At 46.2% G+C, this 20861-nt stretch overlaps 1 long non-coding RNA gene and 1 pseudogene across 1 annotated transcript; both read left to right on the plus strand.

The window, feature by feature from the left end:
• Positions 1-4399: 4399 nt before the first annotated feature.
• LOC112625378 lies at positions 4400-14742 on the plus strand. Its single transcript, XR_003119576.1, has 2 exons — positions 4400-4598; positions 14524-14742. It is a non-coding gene; the product is annotated as an uncharacterized LOC112625378 (long non-coding RNA).
• A 2199-nt stretch (positions 14743-16941) lies between these two features.
• LOC112624288 lies at positions 16942-19067 on the plus strand (annotated as a pseudogene).
• Positions 19068-20861: the final 1794 nt, after the last annotated feature.

Here is a 20861-nt window from a genome sequence, read left to right on the forward strand (position 1 = left end):
CTACCTCCTGGGATCAAGTGATTCTCATGCCTCAGCCTCCCAGGTAGTTGAGATTACAGGTGAGCACCACAATGCCTGGCTAATTTTCATATTTGTAGTAGAGATGGAGTTTTTCCATGTTGCCCAGACTGGGCTCGAACTCCTGGCCTCAAGCAGTCCACTCGCCTCAGCCTCCCAAAGTGCTGGGATTACGGATGTGTGCCCCCATGCCTGGCCTCGTATTTGGCACTTTATTTCGAACCCTAGCATTCTAAAAGTGAGAGGGCTTTGGATGCCATCCCTGTAACTCTCTCCTTGAAATAGGAATCCCTGCCGGCTGCAGTGGTTCACGCCCATAATCCCAGCACTTTGGGAGGCCAAGGTGGGCGGATCACGACGTCAGGTGATCGAGACCATCCTGGCTAACACGGTGAAACCCCGTCTCTACTAAAAAATACAAAAAATTAGCCGGGCGAGGTGGCGGGCGCCTGTAGTCCCAGCTACTCAGGAGACTGAGGCAGGAGAATGGTGTGAACCCAGGAGGTGGAGCTTGCAGTGAGCCGAGATCACACCACTGCACTCCAGCCTGGGCAACAGAGCAAGACTCCATCTCAAAAAAAAAAAAAAAAAAAAAGAATAAAAGAAATAGGAATCCCCTCTACAAATCACAGTAAGTGATTGTCTTTTCTCCACCTGAAGGTCTCTTGCAGTAGGAAACCCACTGCCCCAGAGGAGCAGTCCAGAGCTTCCTGACTAACAAGTTCTTCCTGGCCGGGCTCTGTGGCTCATGCCTACTATCCCAACACTTTGGGAGGCCAAGGCTGGTGGATCACCTGAGGTCAGGAGTTTGAGGCCAGCCTGGACAACATGGTGAAACCCCATCTCTACTAAAAATACAAAAATTAGCCAGGCATGGTGGTACAAGCCTGTAATCCCAGCTCCTTGGAGGCTAAGGCAGGAGAATCACTTGAACCCAGCAGGCAGAGGTTGCAGTGAGCTGAGATCGCACCACTGCACTCCCACCTGGGTGACAACAGAGAGACTCCATCTCAAAAATAAAGTTCTTCACATTAAAGCAAAGTGTCTTCTGCTGATTTCCACCTGGTTGCCCAATTCTGCTCTCCAACTCTGATTCTTGTCCATATGACAGGCTCTTCACTATTTCAAGAAAGTGATGACATTGCCAAGCCATCTTTTTTAAGCTAACCATCTCCAATTTTTTCATGTTTCTGATATGTCATCGTTTCCAGATGCTTTTAGAAATTCAGAATGATTTTAGGATTACATGAAATTAAAAAGGAGTTAGATGAAAATAGCTCTGGATCTGAACAAGGAAAGGAAAGGAATCTTGCTCATAGTAGGACTACTTCATGTCATCTCAGTCCTCACGGCTGCACACTAAGGCCGACTGTTGGTCAAGACTTACTGTCCTGCAAGTGACAGACAACCTAACTCAACCTGGCTTAAGCAAAACAAATAAATACACTAATGAGGAGCTAAAAAGTCGCACGATTGACCTCAACCTTAAGCATAACTTGAGCAGAAACTTGCAGGGACTAAAAGAAATTTCCTCTTCACCCTTTGAAAGTTTGCAGAAAAAAAAATCAACCCACAAAAGACAGATTCATTGGAGAAAAGGGATACAAATCTTTTTTTTTTTTTTTTTTTTTTTTGAGCCAGAGTTTCTGCTTTCTCACCTAGGCTGGAGTGCAGTGGTACGACCTTGGCTCACTGCAACTTCCGCCTCCTGGGTTCAAGTGATTCTTCTGCCTTAGCCCCCAAGTAGCTGAGATTACAGGCGCGTGCCACCATAACCGGGTAATTTTTGTATTTTTAGTAGCGATCAGGTTTCACCATGTTGGCAAGGCTGCGTTCGAACTCCTAGCCTCAAGTGATCTGCCCACCTCGGCCTCCCAAAATTTTGGGATTACAGGCGTGAGCCACGGCGCCTGGCCACAAATCTTAGTACGTATTTGGGGAGAACCACAGAGTGATTACCCAACCCACAGTGGTTCAGAAGTTTATATACCATCCTGGTAAAATAGCTTATGGGAGGACGGGAAGAGAGGAAATCTATTGAGGGGATTACTAGGAAGAATGAGTGGATCAGGGAACAGAGAAGGACTTGGACAAGCCAGGCACAGTGGCTCACGCCTATAATCCCAGCATTTTAGGAGGCCAAAGCCGGTGGATCACTTGAGGTCAGGAGTTTGAGACCAGCCTGGCCAACACGGCAAAATTAGCCAGACGTGGTGTCACAAGCCTATAATCCCAGCTACTGGGGAGGTTGAGGCAGCAAGAATTGCTTGAACCCGGAAGGCGGAGGTTGCAGTGAGCTGAGATCGCACCATTGCCCTCCAGCCTAGGGGTCAGAGTGAGACTCCCTCTCAGAAAAAAAAAAAAAAGAAAAAACTTGGAGATTATCTTGGGAGAAGGTCTGTTCAGGTGTGGTTACATTCTTGGTCTGACAGGGAGGGGAAAGAAAACACAGTAGTTTTTTTTTGGCGGGTCTAGATTTCAGTCAGATAAAGGAACTTCAATGTTATCCTGTGCTTTGGGAGGGATGGCTGGGGAGGGGGAAGGTCAGAGAGGCCTTGAGGCTTCTTCAGTTTACCACATTGAAGTGCCATATGTTGGTTTCTGTGCTCCAGCAAACTCAAATGATGACACTAGGTCCTGGTTTCTGGCCACCTCTCAACAATGCTATCTTCTGTATTGCCTTCATTCTTGGTCAATACTGTGGTGGCTCCATGGCCTGGGGTAGTGACTCAGGCCTACAGTCCCGGCACTTTGGGAGGCCGAGGCTGGAGGATCACTTGAGGTCAGGAGTTTGAGGCCAGCCAGGCCAATATGGTGAAACCCCATCTCTACTAAAAATACAAAGAATTATCTGGGCATGGTGGTGCATGCCTGTAATTCCAGCTACTTGGGAGAAGGAGATAGGAGGATCGTTTGAACCTGGGAGGCGGAGGTTGCCGTGAGCAGAGATTGTGCTGCTGCACTCCAGCCCGGGTGACAGAGAGAGACTGTCTGAAAAAAAAAAAAAAAAAAAAAGAATTAACTGGGCATGGTGGCTTGCCTGTAGTTCAGCTACTTGGAAGGCAGAGTTGGGAGGATCACCTGAGCCAGGGAGGTTGAGCAGTGGAGCCTGTGGTGAGCTATGAACACGCCACACAAGTACACTCCAGACTGGGTGACAGAGTGAGACCCTGTCTTCAAGAAAGCAAGAACAAAAAAATCACTTTTAGTGACTCCTGCAACTGTAGGCTCACATCCTCCCCAAGTTCAAGTATATCAGGGAGAGGTACACTCTCCCCAAGTTCAAGTACATCAGTAAAAAAGCACTTGATGTTCCAATAAAAGTTTCATTGTATTGCACTGGCTCTGACTGCATGATATGCCTGCCTGTGAGCCAGTGATTTGGCCAGGGACATGGTAAGTCTTGCTGGTGGTCAGCGTTCCATATCACCTCTGAAGTTAAGGGCAGTGACGCCACCATCCAAAATGTATGGACTACGAGTGGCAGAGGCATGTTTCCCCAGAAGCAAATCTGGATGCTGTTACCCAAAGGAAAGGAAACCAGATCACCCATGTCCAGTTATTATTTTATTTTACTATCTTATTTTTATTTTTGAGATGGAGTTTCACTTTTGTTGCCTAGGCTGGAGTGCAATGGCGTGATCTCAGTTTACTGCAATCTCTGCCTCCTAGGTTCAAATGATTCTCCTGCCTCAGACTCCCAAGTTGCTGGGATTACAGGTGCCCACCACCATGTCTGGCTAGTTTTTTTTGTTTTTTGTTTTTTGTATTTTTAGTAGAGATGGAGTTTTACCATGTTGGTCAGGCTGGTCTCGAACTCCTGACCTCAGGTGAGCCACCCACCTTGGCCTCCAAAAGTGCTGAGACTACAGGCATGAGCCAGCGTGCCAGCCCAGTTATTATTTTAATTTTCCATTTAGATATAAAGGAACCAAAGCTCAGAGAGAGGAAACTGTTTGTCCAAGGTCATTCACTTAGAAAGAGGCAGAACTGGGGTGGCTCACGCCTGTAATCCCAACACTTTGGGAGGCCGAGGTGGGTGAATCACCTGAGTTCAGGAGTTCCAGACCAGCCTGGCCAACACCGCGAAACCCTGTCTCTCCTAAAAATACAAAAATTAGCCGGGCGTGGTGGTGCACGCCTGTAATCCCAGCTGCTCGGGAAGGTGAGGCAGGAGAATTGCTTGAACCCAGGAGGTGGAGGTTGCAGAGAGCCGAGATCACACCACTGCACTTCAGCCTGGGCGACACAACGACACTCCGTCTCAAAAACAAACAAACAAACAAAAACCAAACCAAAACAAAACAAAAACAAAACAAAGAAAGAGGCAGAACTGGGATTTATGCATGTTTGTCTGCAAAGCCATTCTTTTCTCCTTCTTCCCACAGTGCCCAGGGAAGTTCCACTGACTGGAACTGAACCATAGCAAATGCATCTCCACTTTCCATGATTCAGTAGCTTTGAGTGACAAAGTAACTAATCTCCAGCCCTGGTTATTGAGAAACTCCTGAATTGTTTGCACTGAGCTACCGGTTTCATCCAGAATTCCTGGCAAAGGTGTTAGAACAGCTCCATGATTGGTCAGTGAGATCACCAGCATCTTCCCAGAACTCAGGCGCATGCTGTTGGGATGGGAAGCCAGTCTCCCACTTTATTTTCATTTCCTGAAAGTGATCTGGTACCGTTTGTCATGGGTCTTTGTCTTAAGAAGTCTCAACCGTAAGCACAGAGACTGGGGACACCACCGTGGACACTGATGCTCCAGGGATGAGGCGTGCCCAGCCAGTGCAGTTTTAAGACAGAAATGTGGATGCCTTGATCACCATGGGCACTGGTCATTATTGTTGCTCTGCAAAGCATTTCATGTATTTCTCTTATCTGTCTGTCCTGAAGACATTTGAAATGCCATTCCCAGTTAGAGTTCAGAAAGTTAAATTACGTCCCTCATCGATAGCAGAATAAACTGTGATGTAGCCATGCAGATAATATGTTCATGCATGGAATACCATCCAACTGTTTAAAGGAATAAACTGGCTGAGCATGGTGCTCACAGCTATAATCTCAGCACTTTGGGAGGCCGAGGCGGGAAGATCCTTTGAGCCCGGGAGTTTGAGACTAACCTGGGCAAAATGGCAGAACTCCACCTCTACAAAAAAAAAAAAAAAAATTAGCCAGACATGGCTATAGTTCCAGCTACTCGGGAGGTCGGCTTGAGCCCAGGAAGGTGCTGCAATCAGTTGTTATTGAGTCACTGCTTTCCAGCCTGGGTGATAAACTGAGGGCTGGGTTTGGTAGCTCATGCTTATAATCCTAGCACTCTGGGAAGCTGAAACGTGAAGATCTCTTGAGCCTAGGAGTTCAAGACCATCCTGGGCATCATAGTAAGACCCTGTTTGTTGTTGTTGTTGTTGTTGTTTGTTTGTTTGTTTTTTGAGACAGAGTTTTGCTCTTGTTGCAATGGAGTGCAATGGAGTGATATGTGGGCTACATAAGAGGTAAAAATGTAAACACATACACAGGCACTTCAAGATGATAGGTCCTTGAAATAAGAGGTGGGGGTTTTAAGTGGTAAAGAGGAAACAGAGGCATCAATTTTATTTCCTTCTTTTTTTTTGTGATGGAGTCTGGCTCTGTCACCCAGACTGGAGTGCAGTGGTGTGATCTCAGCTCACTTCAGCCTCTGCTTCCCGGGTTCAAGCAATTCTCCTGCCTCAGCCTCCCTAGTAGCTGGGATTATGGGTGCTCACCACCACGCTTAGCTACTTTTTTGTATTTTTAGTAGATACAGGGTTTCACTGTATTGGCCAGGCTGGTCTCGAACTCCTGACCTCAGGCGATCCACCCACTTCAGCCTCCCAAAGTGTTGGGATTACAGGTGTGAGCCACCGCGCCTGGCTAGGACCCTGTTTTTATAATAAATTAAAAAATAAGCCAACCGTGTTGTCGCATGCCTGGGCTCCCAGCTACTCAGGAGGCTGATGCAGGAGAACCGCCTGAGCCCAAGGAGGTTGAGGCTGCAGTGAGCTATGATCATACCACTGCACCGCATGCCAGCTGTGTGACAGAGCAAGATTCTGTCTCAAAAAAAAAAGAATAAACTGGGCTGACCGTATATCAGTATTGGTAAATCTCTAAAACATAATGTTGAGGAAAAAAAGCAAGTTGTAGAAGGAGGCACACAAAGTCAGGGATATGTAGGCTACATAAGAGGTAAAAATGTAAACACATACACAGGCACTTCAAGATGATAGGTCCTTGAAATAAGAGGTAAGGGTTTTAAGTGGTAAAGAGGAAACAGAGGCATCAATTTTATTTCCTTCTTTTTTTTTGAGATGGAGTCTGGCTCTGTCACCCAGACTGGAGTGCAGTGGTGAGATCTCGGCTCACTGCAACCTCTGCCTCCTGGGTTCAAGTGATTCTCCTGCCTCAGCCTACCCAGTAGCTGGGATTACAGGCACCCACCACCATGTCCGACTAATTTTTGAATTTTTAGTATGGACAGGGTTTCACCATGTTGTCCAGGATGGTCTTGAACTCCTGACCTTAGGTGATTTGTCCACCTCGGCCTCCCAAAGTGCTGGGATTACAGGCGTGAGCCATTGCACCCGGTCATTTTTTGTTGTTGTTGTTGTTTGAGACGGAGTCTCACTCTGTATTGCAGGCTGGAGTGCAGTGACCCAGTCTCGGCTCACTGCAACCTCTGCCTCCCAGGTTCAAATGATTTTGTGCCTCAGCCTCTCAAGTAGCTGGGATTACAAGTGGTGCCACCATGCCAGTCTAATTTTTGTATTTTTAGTAGAGTCAGGGGCTTTGCTATGTTGGCCAGGCTGTCTCGAACTTCTGACCTCAAGTGATCCGCCTGCCTTGGCCTCCCAAATTGCTGGAATTTCAGATGTGAGCCACCTTGCTCAGCCTCAATTTTATTTTTGAAACTTGGTGGTGGATACAAAGATGTTTGTCATGCTATTCTCTATGCTTTTTGTTTAAATGAAGTCTTTGGCAACGAAATTTCCTCTGCACCCCAGTCATGGTCAGATTTTCATCTCAATGCTGTATTGGTCAGGAGTCAGTGACAGACATAATCTACTCTAGCTGGCTAGCTAGTTTAGGCTGAAGGAGAATTAATATTGATTACAGAATTGATCAGGAGGCTGAAGGTACCCCTCTGAGTTTTAGAAGGGGGAAGATACGCCAGAAATGCTGGTTCATGGCTATAATTCCATCACTTTGGGAGGCCAAGGCGGGCAGATCACCTGAGGTCAGGCGTTTAAGACCAGCCTGGCCAACATGGTGAAACCCTGTCTTTACTAAAAATACAAAAAAATTAGCCAGGCATGGTGGCACACGCTTATAGTCCCAGGTACTTGGGAGGCTGGGGCATGAGAATTGCTTGAACCCGGGCAGTGGAGGTTGCAGTGAGCTGAGATCGTGCTACTGTACTCCAGCCTGGGGGGCAGAGTGAGACTCCGTCTCAAAAAAAAAAAAAAAAAAAACCAGAAGGCCAGGCACGGTGGCTCATGCCTGTAATCCCAGCACTTTGGGAAGCCGAGGCAGGTGGATCACGAGGTCAAGAGATCGAGACCATCCTGGCCAACATGGTGAAATCCCGTCTCTACTAAAAATACAAAAATTATTCGGGTGTGGTAATGTGAACCTGTAATTCCAGCTACTCAGGAGGCTGAGACAGGATAATCGCTTGAACCCGGGGGGCGGAGATCATGCCTCTGCACTCCAACCTGGACGGCTGAGCGAGACTCCATCCCCTCTCCCTCCACCAAACAAAAAAAAAAAAAAAAGAAAAAAGAAAGGAAGAAAAAGAAAGAAAAGAAAAGAAAAAAAGAAGTGGGAGGTCAGGCAGCAAGGAAATTACTGACTCTTTTGTTACTGGCTGGTTTGGGAAGACACTGTGGGAAAGCCAGATTCCACAGGAATGACCCTTGCCACGAGAAACAGTGGAAGCAGCAGGATAAGGATAAGAAGGGGGGTCTTATCCTTGTTGCTTCCTGCTGGCTGATGGAACCTCATCAGCATCTGGAATCCTAGAGCTTGGGAATTGTGGTTCTTAACCTTCCAGCCTCTGCTATGGAGGAAGACCCACCCTAGGAGAAGGCAGGAAATGTTGATCCATCCACTGTACTTCTCACAGAAGCCATCTCATTCATCTCTTTTAGCTTCTACACACCCGGTCCTCCAGCTCTGAACTTCCACCTTTGCCCCCACTCTGAACTCTTACCACCAGCCTTCGTAATAGATTGGGGTGGGCAGTTGGAGCGACTCTTAGTGAAAAGCAATGCCATTCAGTAGGCACTATTATAAGATGGCATGTTTATGCATGTAGGATGCTGGCACAGAATTGGTACGAATGCATTAGTTCTAGAAAGATATCTGAGGTCACAGTGGACCACAGCTAGCTAGATGGTCCGGGAAAGGCAGTAGTGTTTAGTGGTAAAAGAGCTTGGCTCTGAGCTGGGCACAGTGGCTCACACCTGTAATCCCAGCACTTTAGGAGGCTAAGGTGGGTGGATCACAAGGTCAGGAGTTCAAGGCCAGCCTGACCAGCATGGTGAAACCCCATCTCTTCTAAAAACACAAAAAATTAGCTGGGCATTGTGGTACGTGCCTGAAATCCTAGCTACTTGGGAGCCAAGATAGCACCACTGCACTCCAGCCTGGGCAACAGAGGCAGACTCCATCTCAAAAAAAAAAAAAAAAAAAATATATATATATATACACACACACACACACACACACACATATATGTATACACACACACACACACACACACACAAAGGGTTTGGGACAGACTGTGCACCTGGTGAGGCCAAAGTAACCTTTAGGTGTTACTCCTAGGTGGATCAGATAGAGAGAGAGGGTGGGGAACTAACAACAACTACCTGTGGAGTCAAATGCCAAACGTGTGCTCCATGTGGCCAGGGGCTAGGGCAGAGCTTGGCTGCGGCCCCTGGAGGCAGTCAACTGTGTTATCTATCACCAGGCACTCCTACCTACTGTGTCCAGAATTTATTCATTCCGGTGAGTTCTTGGTCTTGCTGACTTCAAGAATGAAGCCGTGGACCTTCGTGGTGAGTGTTACAACTCTTAAAGATGGCATGTCCGGAGTTTGTTCCTTCAGATGTTCAGATGTGTCTGGAGTTTATTCCTTCCGGTGGGTTCGTGGTCTCGCTGACTTCAGGAGTAAAGCTGCAGACCTTCACAGTGAGTGTTACAGCTCTTAAAGGTGGTGTGTCCAGAGTCGTTTGTTCTTCCCGGTGGGTTTGTGGTCTTGCTGACTTTAGGAATGAAGCTGCGGATCCTTGCGGCGAGTGTTACAGCTCATAAAGGTAGTGCAGACCCAAAGAGTGAGCAGCAGCAAGATTTATTGAGAAGAGCAAAAGAACAAAGCTTCCACTTCATGGAAGGGGACCCGAGTGGGTTGCTGCTGCTGGCTCGGGTGGCCAGCTTTTATTCCCTTATTTGGTCCCACCCACATCCTGCTGATTGGTCCATTTTACAGAGTACTGATTGGTGCATTTACAATCCTTTAGCTAGACACAGAGTGCTCATTGGTGAGATTTTACAGAGTGCTGATTGGTGCATTTACAATCCTTTAGCTAGACATAAAAGTTCCCCAAGTTCCCACCCGACCCAGAAGCCCAGCTGTCTTCATCTCTTACTACCATGTGAGGGGTGGGGACAAGTGAAAGGAAGAAGAACCTGCAGCGAAAGCAGTTTTGATTTTTATCACTTTTTAGAAAGTTCTCCCATGTGACAAACAGCAGCAACCCACTCACTCTTCCTCAAATGGAAATGGAATCTACTGGAAGTCTGTGGGGGCTCTGGAAATCAGTGGCTGCCCAAAGGTGCAGGTTGGGAAGATGGGTGGGAGCTGAGAAGGAGCTGTGGAGAGGAGTCCTGCAGGTGATGGCCAGTAGGGATACTGCAACTGTGATCTCCCCGGGAGAGCTTCTTATCACCTCTTCATCTCCTGGGTATTAGCATCTAAGTGACAGTGCTTAGATGTGCCTGGGCTCCTGGCTCCCAGGAGGTGAAAAGTACCACCAGGAGCTGTTCAATTCTAATCAGATATTTCCGCCTGGGAAAGGTTCTCAACCTGTAGCCTCCTCTAAGTTACAAAGGGAACTTAGCAAGTGTTAGAAAACTGTTAGAGACAGACTGGTACCTAACGAGGACTTTCTTAGGTAGAAGATACACTCATAGATAAAATGTCACATAAAATTAAGAAACTCTTTCAAATAAATATGTATTTTATTAAATTCAGTAGTGATAACATATGGCCGGGCACAGTGGCTCACGCCTGCAATCTCAGCACTTTGGGAGGCTGAAGCGGGCAGATTACAAGGTCAAGAGATCGAGACCATCCTGACCAACATGATGAAACTCCATTTCTACTAAAAATACAAAAATTAGCCGGGCGTGGTGGCGGAAGCCTGCAGTCCTTGCTACTCTGGAGGCTGAGGCAGGAGAATTGCTTAAACCCGAGAGGCGGATGCTGCAGTGAGCTGAGATCACACCACTGCACTCCAGCCTGGGTGACAGATAGAGACTCTGTCTCCAAAAAAAAAAAAAAAAAAAAAATGGCGACATAATGCTGAAAAATAGCAGTAGATAGAAACACTAAAAGTATTCACTCAGTCTGCAGATAATGACTGCTTGGTGAATATATGCATGAGAGGATGAGACGGGGAGAAGGAAGCAGGAGGATCTGAGTCCCCAGCCCTTACGATTTCCATATCCACTAGGCAGGACCGGTTACAGAATTTGCAGAACTCAGTGCTGATAGAAAATGTGAGCTCATTGTTAATAACTTATTAGGAATTTAAGGCCGGGCGCGGTGGCTCATGCCTGTAATCCCAGCACTTTGGGAGGCTGAGGTGGGTGGATCACCTGAGGTCAGGAGTTTGAGACCAGCCTGACCAACATGGAGAAACCCCATCTCTACTGAAAAAAAAAAAAAAAATACAAAATTTGTCAGGCATGGTGGCGCATGCCTGTAATCCCAGCTACTCAGGAGGCTGAGGCAGGAGAATCGCTTGAACCTGGGAGGCAGAGGTTGCGGTGAGCCAAGATCACACCATTTCACTCCAGCCTGGGCAACAAGAGTGAAACTCCATCTCAAAAACAAACAAACAAACAAACAAACAAACAAACAAACAAAAACCCACAAAGAATTTCAGCCAGGCATGATGGCTGAGGCCAGGCATGGTGGCTCATGCCTGTAATCCCAGCACTTTGGGAGGCTGAGGTGGGCAGATCACTTGAGGTCAGGAGTTTGAGACCAGCCTGGACAACATGGTGAAATCCCATCTCTACTAAAAATGAAAAATTAGCTGGTGTGGTGGCACACATCTGTAGTCCCAGCTACTCAGGAGGCTGAGGCAGGAGAATCGCTTGAACCCAGGAGGCGGAGGTTGCAGTGAGCCGAGATTGCTCCACTGCACTCCAGCCTGGGCGACAAAGTGAGACTGCATCTCAAAAAAAAAAAAAAAAAGGAATTTTAAGATAGTAACAGAAGAGCGTTAAATTAAATGTAAGGGCTTTTTAAGTGTGGGATCCTGTATGATGGTATAGGTCACACATACTCAAAGCTGGCCTGCTGCTAGGGGATTCTTCCCAAATAGACTGGATGCGGCAATGGTCACTCTACTGGAATCCCCTTTTTCATGCTGGGAAGTTAGGTGAGCAGGCTGACAAGACATATTTGTGGACTATCACAGTATGTGAAGCTCAATGGGCTCCTATTGCCCATCTTCTATTCTTTCTTTCTTTTATAGAGACAGGGTCTCCTTATGTTGGTCAGGCTGGTCTCCAACTCCCAACCTCAGGTGATCTACCTGCCTCAACCTCCCAAAGTGCTGGGATTACAGGAGTGAGCTACCATGCCTGGCCTTTTCTTTTTATCTACAAGCAATCTTTCGTTTGTTTGTTTTTAAACCATTTTCTCGGTATGGAGTGCTGGGAAAAACAGAGTTCCCTCCTTTAGCATGCTCATAGTCTAGTGAGGCAGATAGTTTGTGTGTTTGTTTTTTGAGATGAGGTCTACCTCTGTCACCCAGGCTGGAGTGCAGTGGTATGATCTTGGCTCACTGCAACCTCCCAGGTTCAAGCGATCTTCCCACTTCAACCTCCCAAGTAGCTGGGATTACAAACATGTGCCACCGCACCCAGCTAATTTTTGTATTTTTTTTTAGTAGCCACAGGGTTTCACCCTGTTGCCCAGGCTGGTCTCGAACTCCTGGCCTCAAGAGATCTGCCTGCCTCGGTCTCCCAAAGTGCTGGGATTACAGGTGTGAGTCACTGTGCTTGGCCTTGAGGGAGATAATTTTGCAAGCAAAGAATTAAAATGCTGTGGAATCCTCAGTGCACGGGACATACGTGAAGGTCTGAGAGAGGGGTCCCAACTTGGCCTGGGGGAGGCAAGAAATGTCCTCAATGGGCCATTCCAAAGACCATGGACTTTGCATATGGTGGACACGGAGCTAGGGTTCTGATTTGTGTTTAGAACATCACGTGGCTGAGTGCGGTGGTAGCTCACGCCTGTAATCCTAGAATTCTGACAGGCCAGGGTGGGTGGACCACTTGAGCCAGGAGTTCAAGACCAGCTTGGGCAACATGGCGAAACCCTGCCTCTACAAAATATACAAAAATTAGCTGGATATGGTGGTGCGTGCCTGTAGTCTTGGCTACTTAGGAGGCTGAGGGGCGGGATGATCGCTTGAGCCCAAGAGGTCGAGGCTGCAGTGAGCTGGGATCGTGCCACTGCACTCCAACCTAAGTGACAGAGTAAGACCCAAAAACAGGCTGGGCACGGTGGCTTATGCCTGTAATCTTGGCACTTTGGGAGGCCGAGGCAGGCAGATCACGAGATCAGGAGTTCGAGACCAGCCTGACCAACATGGCGAAACCCCATCTCTACTGAAAATACAAAAATTAGCTGGGCGTGGTGGCCCATGCCACTAATCCCAGCTACTTGGGAGGAGAATTGCTTGAACCTGGGAGGCAGAGGGTGCAGTGAGCTGAGAGCGAGCCAAACCTCCAAGCTGTCCTTGTTCATTCCTAGACATAATTTTGGGAGGCACTTAGCTTATAGTTTATAGTTTAGAACAAAGATGATAACAGCCCTTCCCCAAAACAAACCCCTTTCTTGCCTGGGGACGAGAGTGTCTTTATAGACTAACAAATTAGTCAAAAGATGAGAATTATGGTTTAGGAGTCATGCAGTTGGAGGCTACAAGATTCTGACTGTTCCTTGAGATAGCATCACTTTGTAAAGCCTGAGGTCAGTGCTTGAGATATTTTGCAGACCCTGCCCTTGATGGATCAGCTGGCACCACCCAGATCGATAAATTGGCTCATCTGATCCTGTGGCCCCCATCCATCTGTGTTCTTGTGGAACTCACCCAGGTGAGTTCACGTCTGACCCAACCAATCAACACTCCTGACTCACTGGCTGTCCCCCCACCCACCAAATTATCCTTAAAAACTCTGATTCCCGTATGCTCAGGGAGACTGATTTGAGTAATAATGAGACTCCAGTCTCCTGCACAGCTAACTCTGCGTGAATTACTCTTTACTGTTTTCTCTCTTGCAATTCTTCCTGTCTTGATAAATTGGCTCTGTCTAGGCAGTGGCCAAGGTGAACCCATTGGGTTATTACACTCACTATTCTGGTGAGGCACAGCCAGGTCCTGAGCTACAACAGTGGTATCAGGCCTGGGGAGGGGGTGTGGATTCAATAGTTAATTCAGGGCTGGGTGTGGGGGCTCACGCCTGTAGTCCTAGCACTTTGGGAGGCCAAGGAGGGAAGATCACTTGAGGTCAGGAGTTTGAGACCAGCTTGTCTAATACGGTGAAACCCTGTCTCTATCAAAGATACAAAACATAGCCAGATGTTGGTGGCACGGGCTTGTGGTCCCAGCTACTCAGGAGGCTGAGGAAGGAGAATTGCTTGAACCCTGGAGGCTGAGGTTGCAGTGAATGGAGATTGTGCCACTGCACTTCAGCTTGGGCAGCAGAGTGAGACTCTCTCAGGAAAGAAAAAAAAAAGGGTTAAAGAGTTAATTCAGGCTGGGTGCAGTGGCTGCCTAGGTGCTGTAATTTCAACACTTAGGGAGGCTGAGGCGGGAGGATTCCTTGGGCTTAGGAGTTTGAGACCGGCCTGGGCCACATAGTGAGACCTCATCTCTGTTAAACAAACAAACAAAAAAAGAGTTAATTCAGAGATGGGATCAACTTGGGCTGTTGATTGATTGGACTGGGTGCAGGTTGAGTGGGTATTAGAGTTGAAACAATGCTCTTTTTTTTTTTTTTTTACAAAGTCGAAACAATATTCTAAGATGACTAATTGGATTCTGACTTTGGGCAGATATATGGACACAAGAAGAAAGTTAGCTTGGAGGAAAAGACTATGCATGTTATTAGTAATTTTGTAACTCAGTAAAGATATTGGGAGAACTACATGTCACTAAATGTTTTTTTGTCTTGCAGAATCACCGATGATTTTTAGTATAAATATGGCAGGTTGGAAACCTGGAAAATAGAACAAAATGAGTGGATTGGCTATCCTACCACTGAAGCAATTAAAACAGCACAACTCGGGAAGAGAAAGTCTAGGGTTCACAATTGTTTTTAGTTCTGTAATTAAGCCAATCATTCTAACACAAATATGTTATTTAAAAATAAAAACCATTTCCCTAGCTTTTATCAGTAGACTTAGAACTTATTTATTTATACTTTTAATAGACTGTGATAGAATTCAGGTACTTAAATTAAAAGATGTATAGGGATGGTGGGGAAGGAGGATTCTTCTAAAGTTCAACTAAATCATTCAAATTAAAAAATGTCCTTAATGTTTTAATTGGTTAGTAGTCACCCTGTGTATACAACATAAATCCTTGAAATGATTAACAGGAGGGAAAGATGGGTGGCAGCCCATAATAGTCTCCTTATTTAGAAAGCATTTGGAGGCAAGTTTTATAATGCAGTCTTAAAATAGCCGCTAACCAGATTCTGATTTCAGGAGCTGTAAGAATGTGGAAGCCTTAGCCACATCACCTGAGTGGTAATTAGCATTAAACCACACAGCAACCATTTCTCATTTCACACTTTATAGGCCCCTTAGTTCCACCTCGGCAGTAATGGAGGGAAACTATTTAGGTATTCATATATGCGAGATCATACCGGGTACCCCTGTGGGGGAAATATTCCTTTGATAGAATTTAGCACGGGGGGACCGAGTGCAGTGGCTCACGCCTGCAATCCCAGCTACTCAGGAGGCTGAGGCAGGAGAATTGCTGGAACCCAGGAGGCAGAGGTTGCAGTGGGCCGAGATCGCACCACTGCACTCCAACCTGGGCGATGGAGCGAGACTCTGTCTCAAAAACAGCAACAAAAACAACAACAAAAAAGAATTTAGCAAGGGAATTCTTGTCTGTTGAAACACACCAGTTTTCAAGGTACCCAGTGCAGGTCTTAAAGCAAGGGCTTTTCTTCTCTTCCCAACTGTGATGAGGACTCTGCCACCTTGAAGCCATGTGCTTGTCTTAGCTCAGGTTTGGGAGACAGACGCAGGGAACTACAAGGACAGAGGTACCTGTTCTCAGAGCTGCCAGGCTTCTCCTTTCTTTCATTTTAAAATTTTAATTTAATTTAATTTTGTTTTATTTTTGAGATAGTGTTGTTCTCTGTCACCCAGGCTGGAGTGCAGTGGCGCAATCTCAGCTCCCTGCAACCTCTGCCTCCCGGGTTCAAGCAATTCTCCTGCCTCAGCCTCCCGAGTAGCTGGGATTACAGGTGCCTGCCACTACGCTCGGTTAATTTTGTTTTTTTTTGTTGTTGTTTTTTTTGTTTTTTTTTTTTTGAGACAGAGTTTTGTTCTTGTTGCCCAGGCTGGAGTACAGTGGCGTGATCTCGGCTCACCATAACCTCCGCCTCCCAGGTTCAACCAATTCTCCTGCCTCAGCCTCCCGAGCAGCTGGGACTATAGGCGCCTGCCACCACGCCCAGCTAATTTTTGTATTTTCAGTAGACAAGGTTTTACCATGTCGGCCAGACTGGTCTCAAACTCCTGACCTCAGGTGATCCACCCACCTTGGTCTCCCAAAGTGCTAGGATTACATGCTTGAGCCACCGTGCATGGCCCAGCCTTCTTCTTTCATAGCTTCCTGCAGGAGGGAGTTACCACAGCAGTTGGCAGGGGCAGATCAGAGGGAGACTTTGCTACCAACCTGTTAAATAATGTGATAATGTATTTTTATTTTTCTTTAGAATTTTAAAATATTGAAACAGAGTCTCCTTATGTTGCCCAGACTGGTCTTGAAGTCCTGGCCTCAAATGATCCGCCTGTCTCAGCCTCCCAAAGTGTTGGGATTACAGGCATGAGCTACTGCACTCAGCCGATAACACAATTTTCATATAGGTAATGGCTCAGTGAATTTGGTTTATGAGTCTTTCCACCTAAAAGGCTGGGCAGCTGGAAGGATGAATGACATAACAGCCCTGATGATACAGACCCTCTCTTCTCTCTGCATTGGGGACATTGGTTTTTGCCAGAGGCCAGCTGTCTCCCGGAGCACACGTTCACTGGGGCCAAAGAGTCTGCACTGGTCTAAGGGACTTCGCATGTGGAAATCGCATTACTGCTTTTTACAGGAACTCCTTGTGTTTGGAACCAGCCTAATGAGACTCCTGTCTGGGCAATAGTTGATGTAGAAGTGTTTTTTCTCTTGACAGCCCTGCTCTAGGGGTTGAAGAATGACCAACTTGATTCGGGTTCTCAAAACTTAATCAAGCATCTTCCTAAATGGGATTATTCACATTCCTGTGGCATGTGAAGCAAAATTGGAATCTGCTTGAGTATTTTTGCTGGAAGCAGGTGGAAGTTTTATAACCAGCCTTTAGGGGAAAATGCCAGATATTCTGACGGACAAAGAAGTAAGTTTGCTGAGAGAGTCAGCAGTTGGAGGGCATGCATGGGGGTCATAGATTGTACTTGGCAGCCAGGGTGGGACAGTTGCTGGCCTTGGAGGAATCATTGAGAGACTGCTCGTCACATGGCTCCGTGTCAAAGTGTCAGACCATGAAACGCCTCCACCCTAGGTAACTTCTGGATGACTAAGCACAGAGCACGTTGGGGCTAAAACAGCTTCAAACCTTCCGTGAATTAGTGACAGTCATTGTTTGGTTATCAACTCTTGCGTGTGGGGGCCGAGCCCCTGATGGCTAAACCAGGGGAATCAAACCGCCTTCTCCACTGAGAGCCCTTAACCCATTGCTGACTTATGTTCCGGGTCCTGCTTGGACAGCCTTTCAGATTGGCTACAGGATGTGTTGATCTAGGTACTGCAAAAAAACTTCCTTCTACAAGCCAGGACTCTTAACTTTACTCAAATATCTCTTTGACAAAAGGATGTGGTTATTTTGTTTCCTTCTCTCCAGCTCAGGGAAGCTGTCAATAGCTCTCTGAGGCAAAGAGTCTTCCAGCTGAAAACAGGTACCTCTGGGATTTAGGAGGGTATAAACGCAGGAAGTTCCCATAACTATGTACAACGTAATGTATGCATAATAATTAAAAATAGGTTTTTTGTTTGTTTGTTTGTTTGTTTGAGACAGAGTCTCGCTGTGTCACCCAGGCTGGAGTGCAATGGCACAGTCTCGGCTCACTGCAACCTCTGCCTCCCTGGTTCTAGTGATTCTCCCACCTTAACCTCCCGAGTAGCTGGAATTACAGGCATGCGCCACCACACCCGGCTAATTTCTTATGTTTTTGGTAGAGATGGTGTCTCACTATTTTGCCCAGGCTGGTCTCAAACTCCTGAGCTCAAGCGATCTGCCCATCTTGGCCTTCCAAAGTGCTGGGAAGGTCATTCCTCCCAGGTCATCCCTCCCACAGCGCCCGGTCCTAAATTATTTTCAAAAAATAAAAAAGTGGAGAAAGGAATGACTTTAAATGTTCTTCCTCAGATCACCCAATATAATTTATCTCCCCCCCACCCACCCAGGCGCTATCTACTATAATATCACTCTGATATATTTCCATATATAGTATAACACATTGCTATTTAAAATGATCCTGGTTGAGCAGATGCTGTGTCGCTGCAGAGGCCCCGTCCTCTGCCTTTCCTGTTTCTCCGCTGAGGCCGTCAAGCTCTCCTTAGCCTCTGGCTGGCTGTCTCCTTAAGAACCAACACCCATAATACCTTCAATTAAGTTGCTGAGTTCTGATGGAGAGATATTTGAAGTTGATGTGGAAATTGCCAAACAATCTGTGACTCTCAAGATCATGTTGGAAGATTTGGGAATGAATGATGAAGGAGATAATGACCCAGTTCCTCTGCCAAATGTTAATGTAGCAATATTAAAAAGGTTGTTCAGGCTAGGCACGGTGGCTCATGCTTGTAATCCCAGCACTTTGGGAGGGTGAGGCCGGCGGATCACATGAGATCAGGAGTTCGAGACCAGCGTGGCCAAGATGGTGAAACTCCGTCTCTACTGAAAATACAAAAGTTAGCCAGGTATGGTGGCAGCATGCCTGTAGTCCCAGCTACTCAGGAGGCTGAGGCAGGAGGATCACTTGAACCCAGGAGCTGGAGGTTGCAGTGAGCTGAGATCATGCCATTGCGTTCCAGCCTGGGCCACAGAGCAAGACTCCATCTCAAAAATAAATAAATAATAATAACAATTTTTTTTTTTTTTAAAAAGGCAATTCAGTGGTTCACCAACCAAAAGGATGACCCTCCTGCTCCTCCAGAGGCTGATGAGAACTAAGAAGAGCGAACAGATGCTCTCCCTGTTTGGGACCAAGAATTCCTGAAAGTTGACCCAGGGACACTTTTTGAAGTCATTTTGGCTGTAAACTACTTAGACATCAAAGGTCTGTTTGATGTTCCATGCAAGACTGTTGCCTATTTGATCAAGGGGAAAGCTCCTGAGGAGATTCGCACGAACAGTCTTCCGTCGATACCAAAACTGACTCTACTGAGCAGGAGGAAGCCCAGGTACCCAAAGAGAACCAGTGGTGTGAAGAGACGTGAAATGTTGTGCCTGGCACTGTCACACTGTAAGGATTGTTTCAAACACTGGTTGCACTGCCCTGTTTATTGTCAATATCAGACAAACAGTAGACAAGCACAGCAGCCTATCAATTGTATCAGCAGAATATCGTCCTCACTGTACGTGTAGTTTGAGTGCAGATTCCAAACTTACGGCTGAGTTTCCTCTAGTATGTTCGAAAGTCTCTTTTCTCTTTGTTGTGAATAAAACTGAACTGTGGGTTCTCTATAAGTGACATTTTGAGCTTTCCTTCCTTTTTTTTTTTTTTTTGTAAAGCGATGTCCGCCTAGTTTATTGTCCAGTTAACTTTAGTGACCTTTTAAAAGGCATTATGTAAATAAAACCACTTGCAAAAAATAAATAAAAGAATCCTGTTTATTTAAGTGTTTCTTTGATTATGGTCTTTTCCCCATCTAAAATAAACTGCAGATTGGGCGAGGTGGCTCACACCTGTAATCTCAGCTCTTTGGGACTGAGGCAAGCAGATCGCCTGAGGTCAGGAGTTCAAGACCAGCCTGGCCAACATGGTGAAACCCTGTCTCTACAAAAATACAAAAATAAACTGGGCATGATGGCGGGTGCCTCTAATCCCAGCTACTCGGGAAGCTGAGGCGGGAGAATTGCTTGAACCCAGGAGGTGGAGGTTGCAGAGAGCTGAGATGGTGCCATTATACTCCAGCCTGGGTGACAGAGCAAGACTGTCTCAAATAAATAAATAAATAATAAAATAAACGTCAGGAATCTAATTTGTCTCTTTTTTAGAGACAGGGTCTTACTATGTTGCCCAGGCTGGTCTCAAACTCTCAAGCTCAAACAATCCTCCTGCCTCAGCCTCCCGTGTAGCTGGGACTATAGGTGTGTCCCACTGCATCTACTTCATCTGTCTTGATCATCCATCTATCCTCGAGCTAGGACAGTGCCTGGTCCAGGGTAGGTGCTCAATAAATATGTGTTGAATGAAGAGATCCATGAATGTATTAATTTCTTCAAGTGTGAACCTTCTACAGAGTCCCACACCTTTTTTTTTTTCTTAAGTAGACATTTGGGTTAGAAATTTTCTAAAATGAATTATTCCGTTCCATGCTATCTGCAGATAGAAGATACCAGAAAATTAAACCTACTGAATGACTCAGGGCACCATCAGGAACACTGCCTATTATACTGGGCTACCATCCAGTCCTATTGAGCTCATGAATTTTTTTTTTTTTTAACCTCTACCCAAATCACTGTGATTGTTGAATTTTTGGCCGTCTCTGCCATGTGTGGCTTTTCTCTCTTCGTTTTGGCTGGGCTATCAGCTCTTTCTCTCATGGAAGCACCTGCCGCAGCTGTTTTCCTAATATTCATTTATAACTTTGATAAAAACTGCATAACTGAGCTTGTGAAGAATGAATTTAAAATACAAGTAAATAGGCCCTGCCTGAGATGTAAGGGAATCTCTTAAGCAACATGTGTGACGATTAAGTTGTCCTTAGTAGCATTTATTTAACTTAATTCAAAATTTTTTTCCCACCCCTTGTTCATGGTGGATAAGTTAGGGAGTAGTTTGATTGCAAGCAACAGAAACTGGTTTTGGTTATCTCTAGAACAAGGGGGACTTTTTTGGAGCCCTGTGACAGAGCACATAAAATGGAAGCGATTCTCTCAACAAGGAGCTCATAGTCTACACAAGGAAATTAGATAAACCATTTGGAGGTAATAATAGAAGAGGCAATTGTATCATTCTTTCTGTTGAGTCTCCATGTTATGTATACAAACTCTAAATGAGCAGGAGT

Source organism: Theropithecus gelada, chromosome 5 (assembly GCF_003255815.1).
Source record: "Theropithecus gelada isolate Dixy chromosome 5, Tgel_1.0, whole genome shotgun sequence".
Taxonomy (NCBI): domain Eukaryota; kingdom Metazoa; phylum Chordata; class Mammalia; order Primates; family Cercopithecidae; genus Theropithecus; species Theropithecus gelada.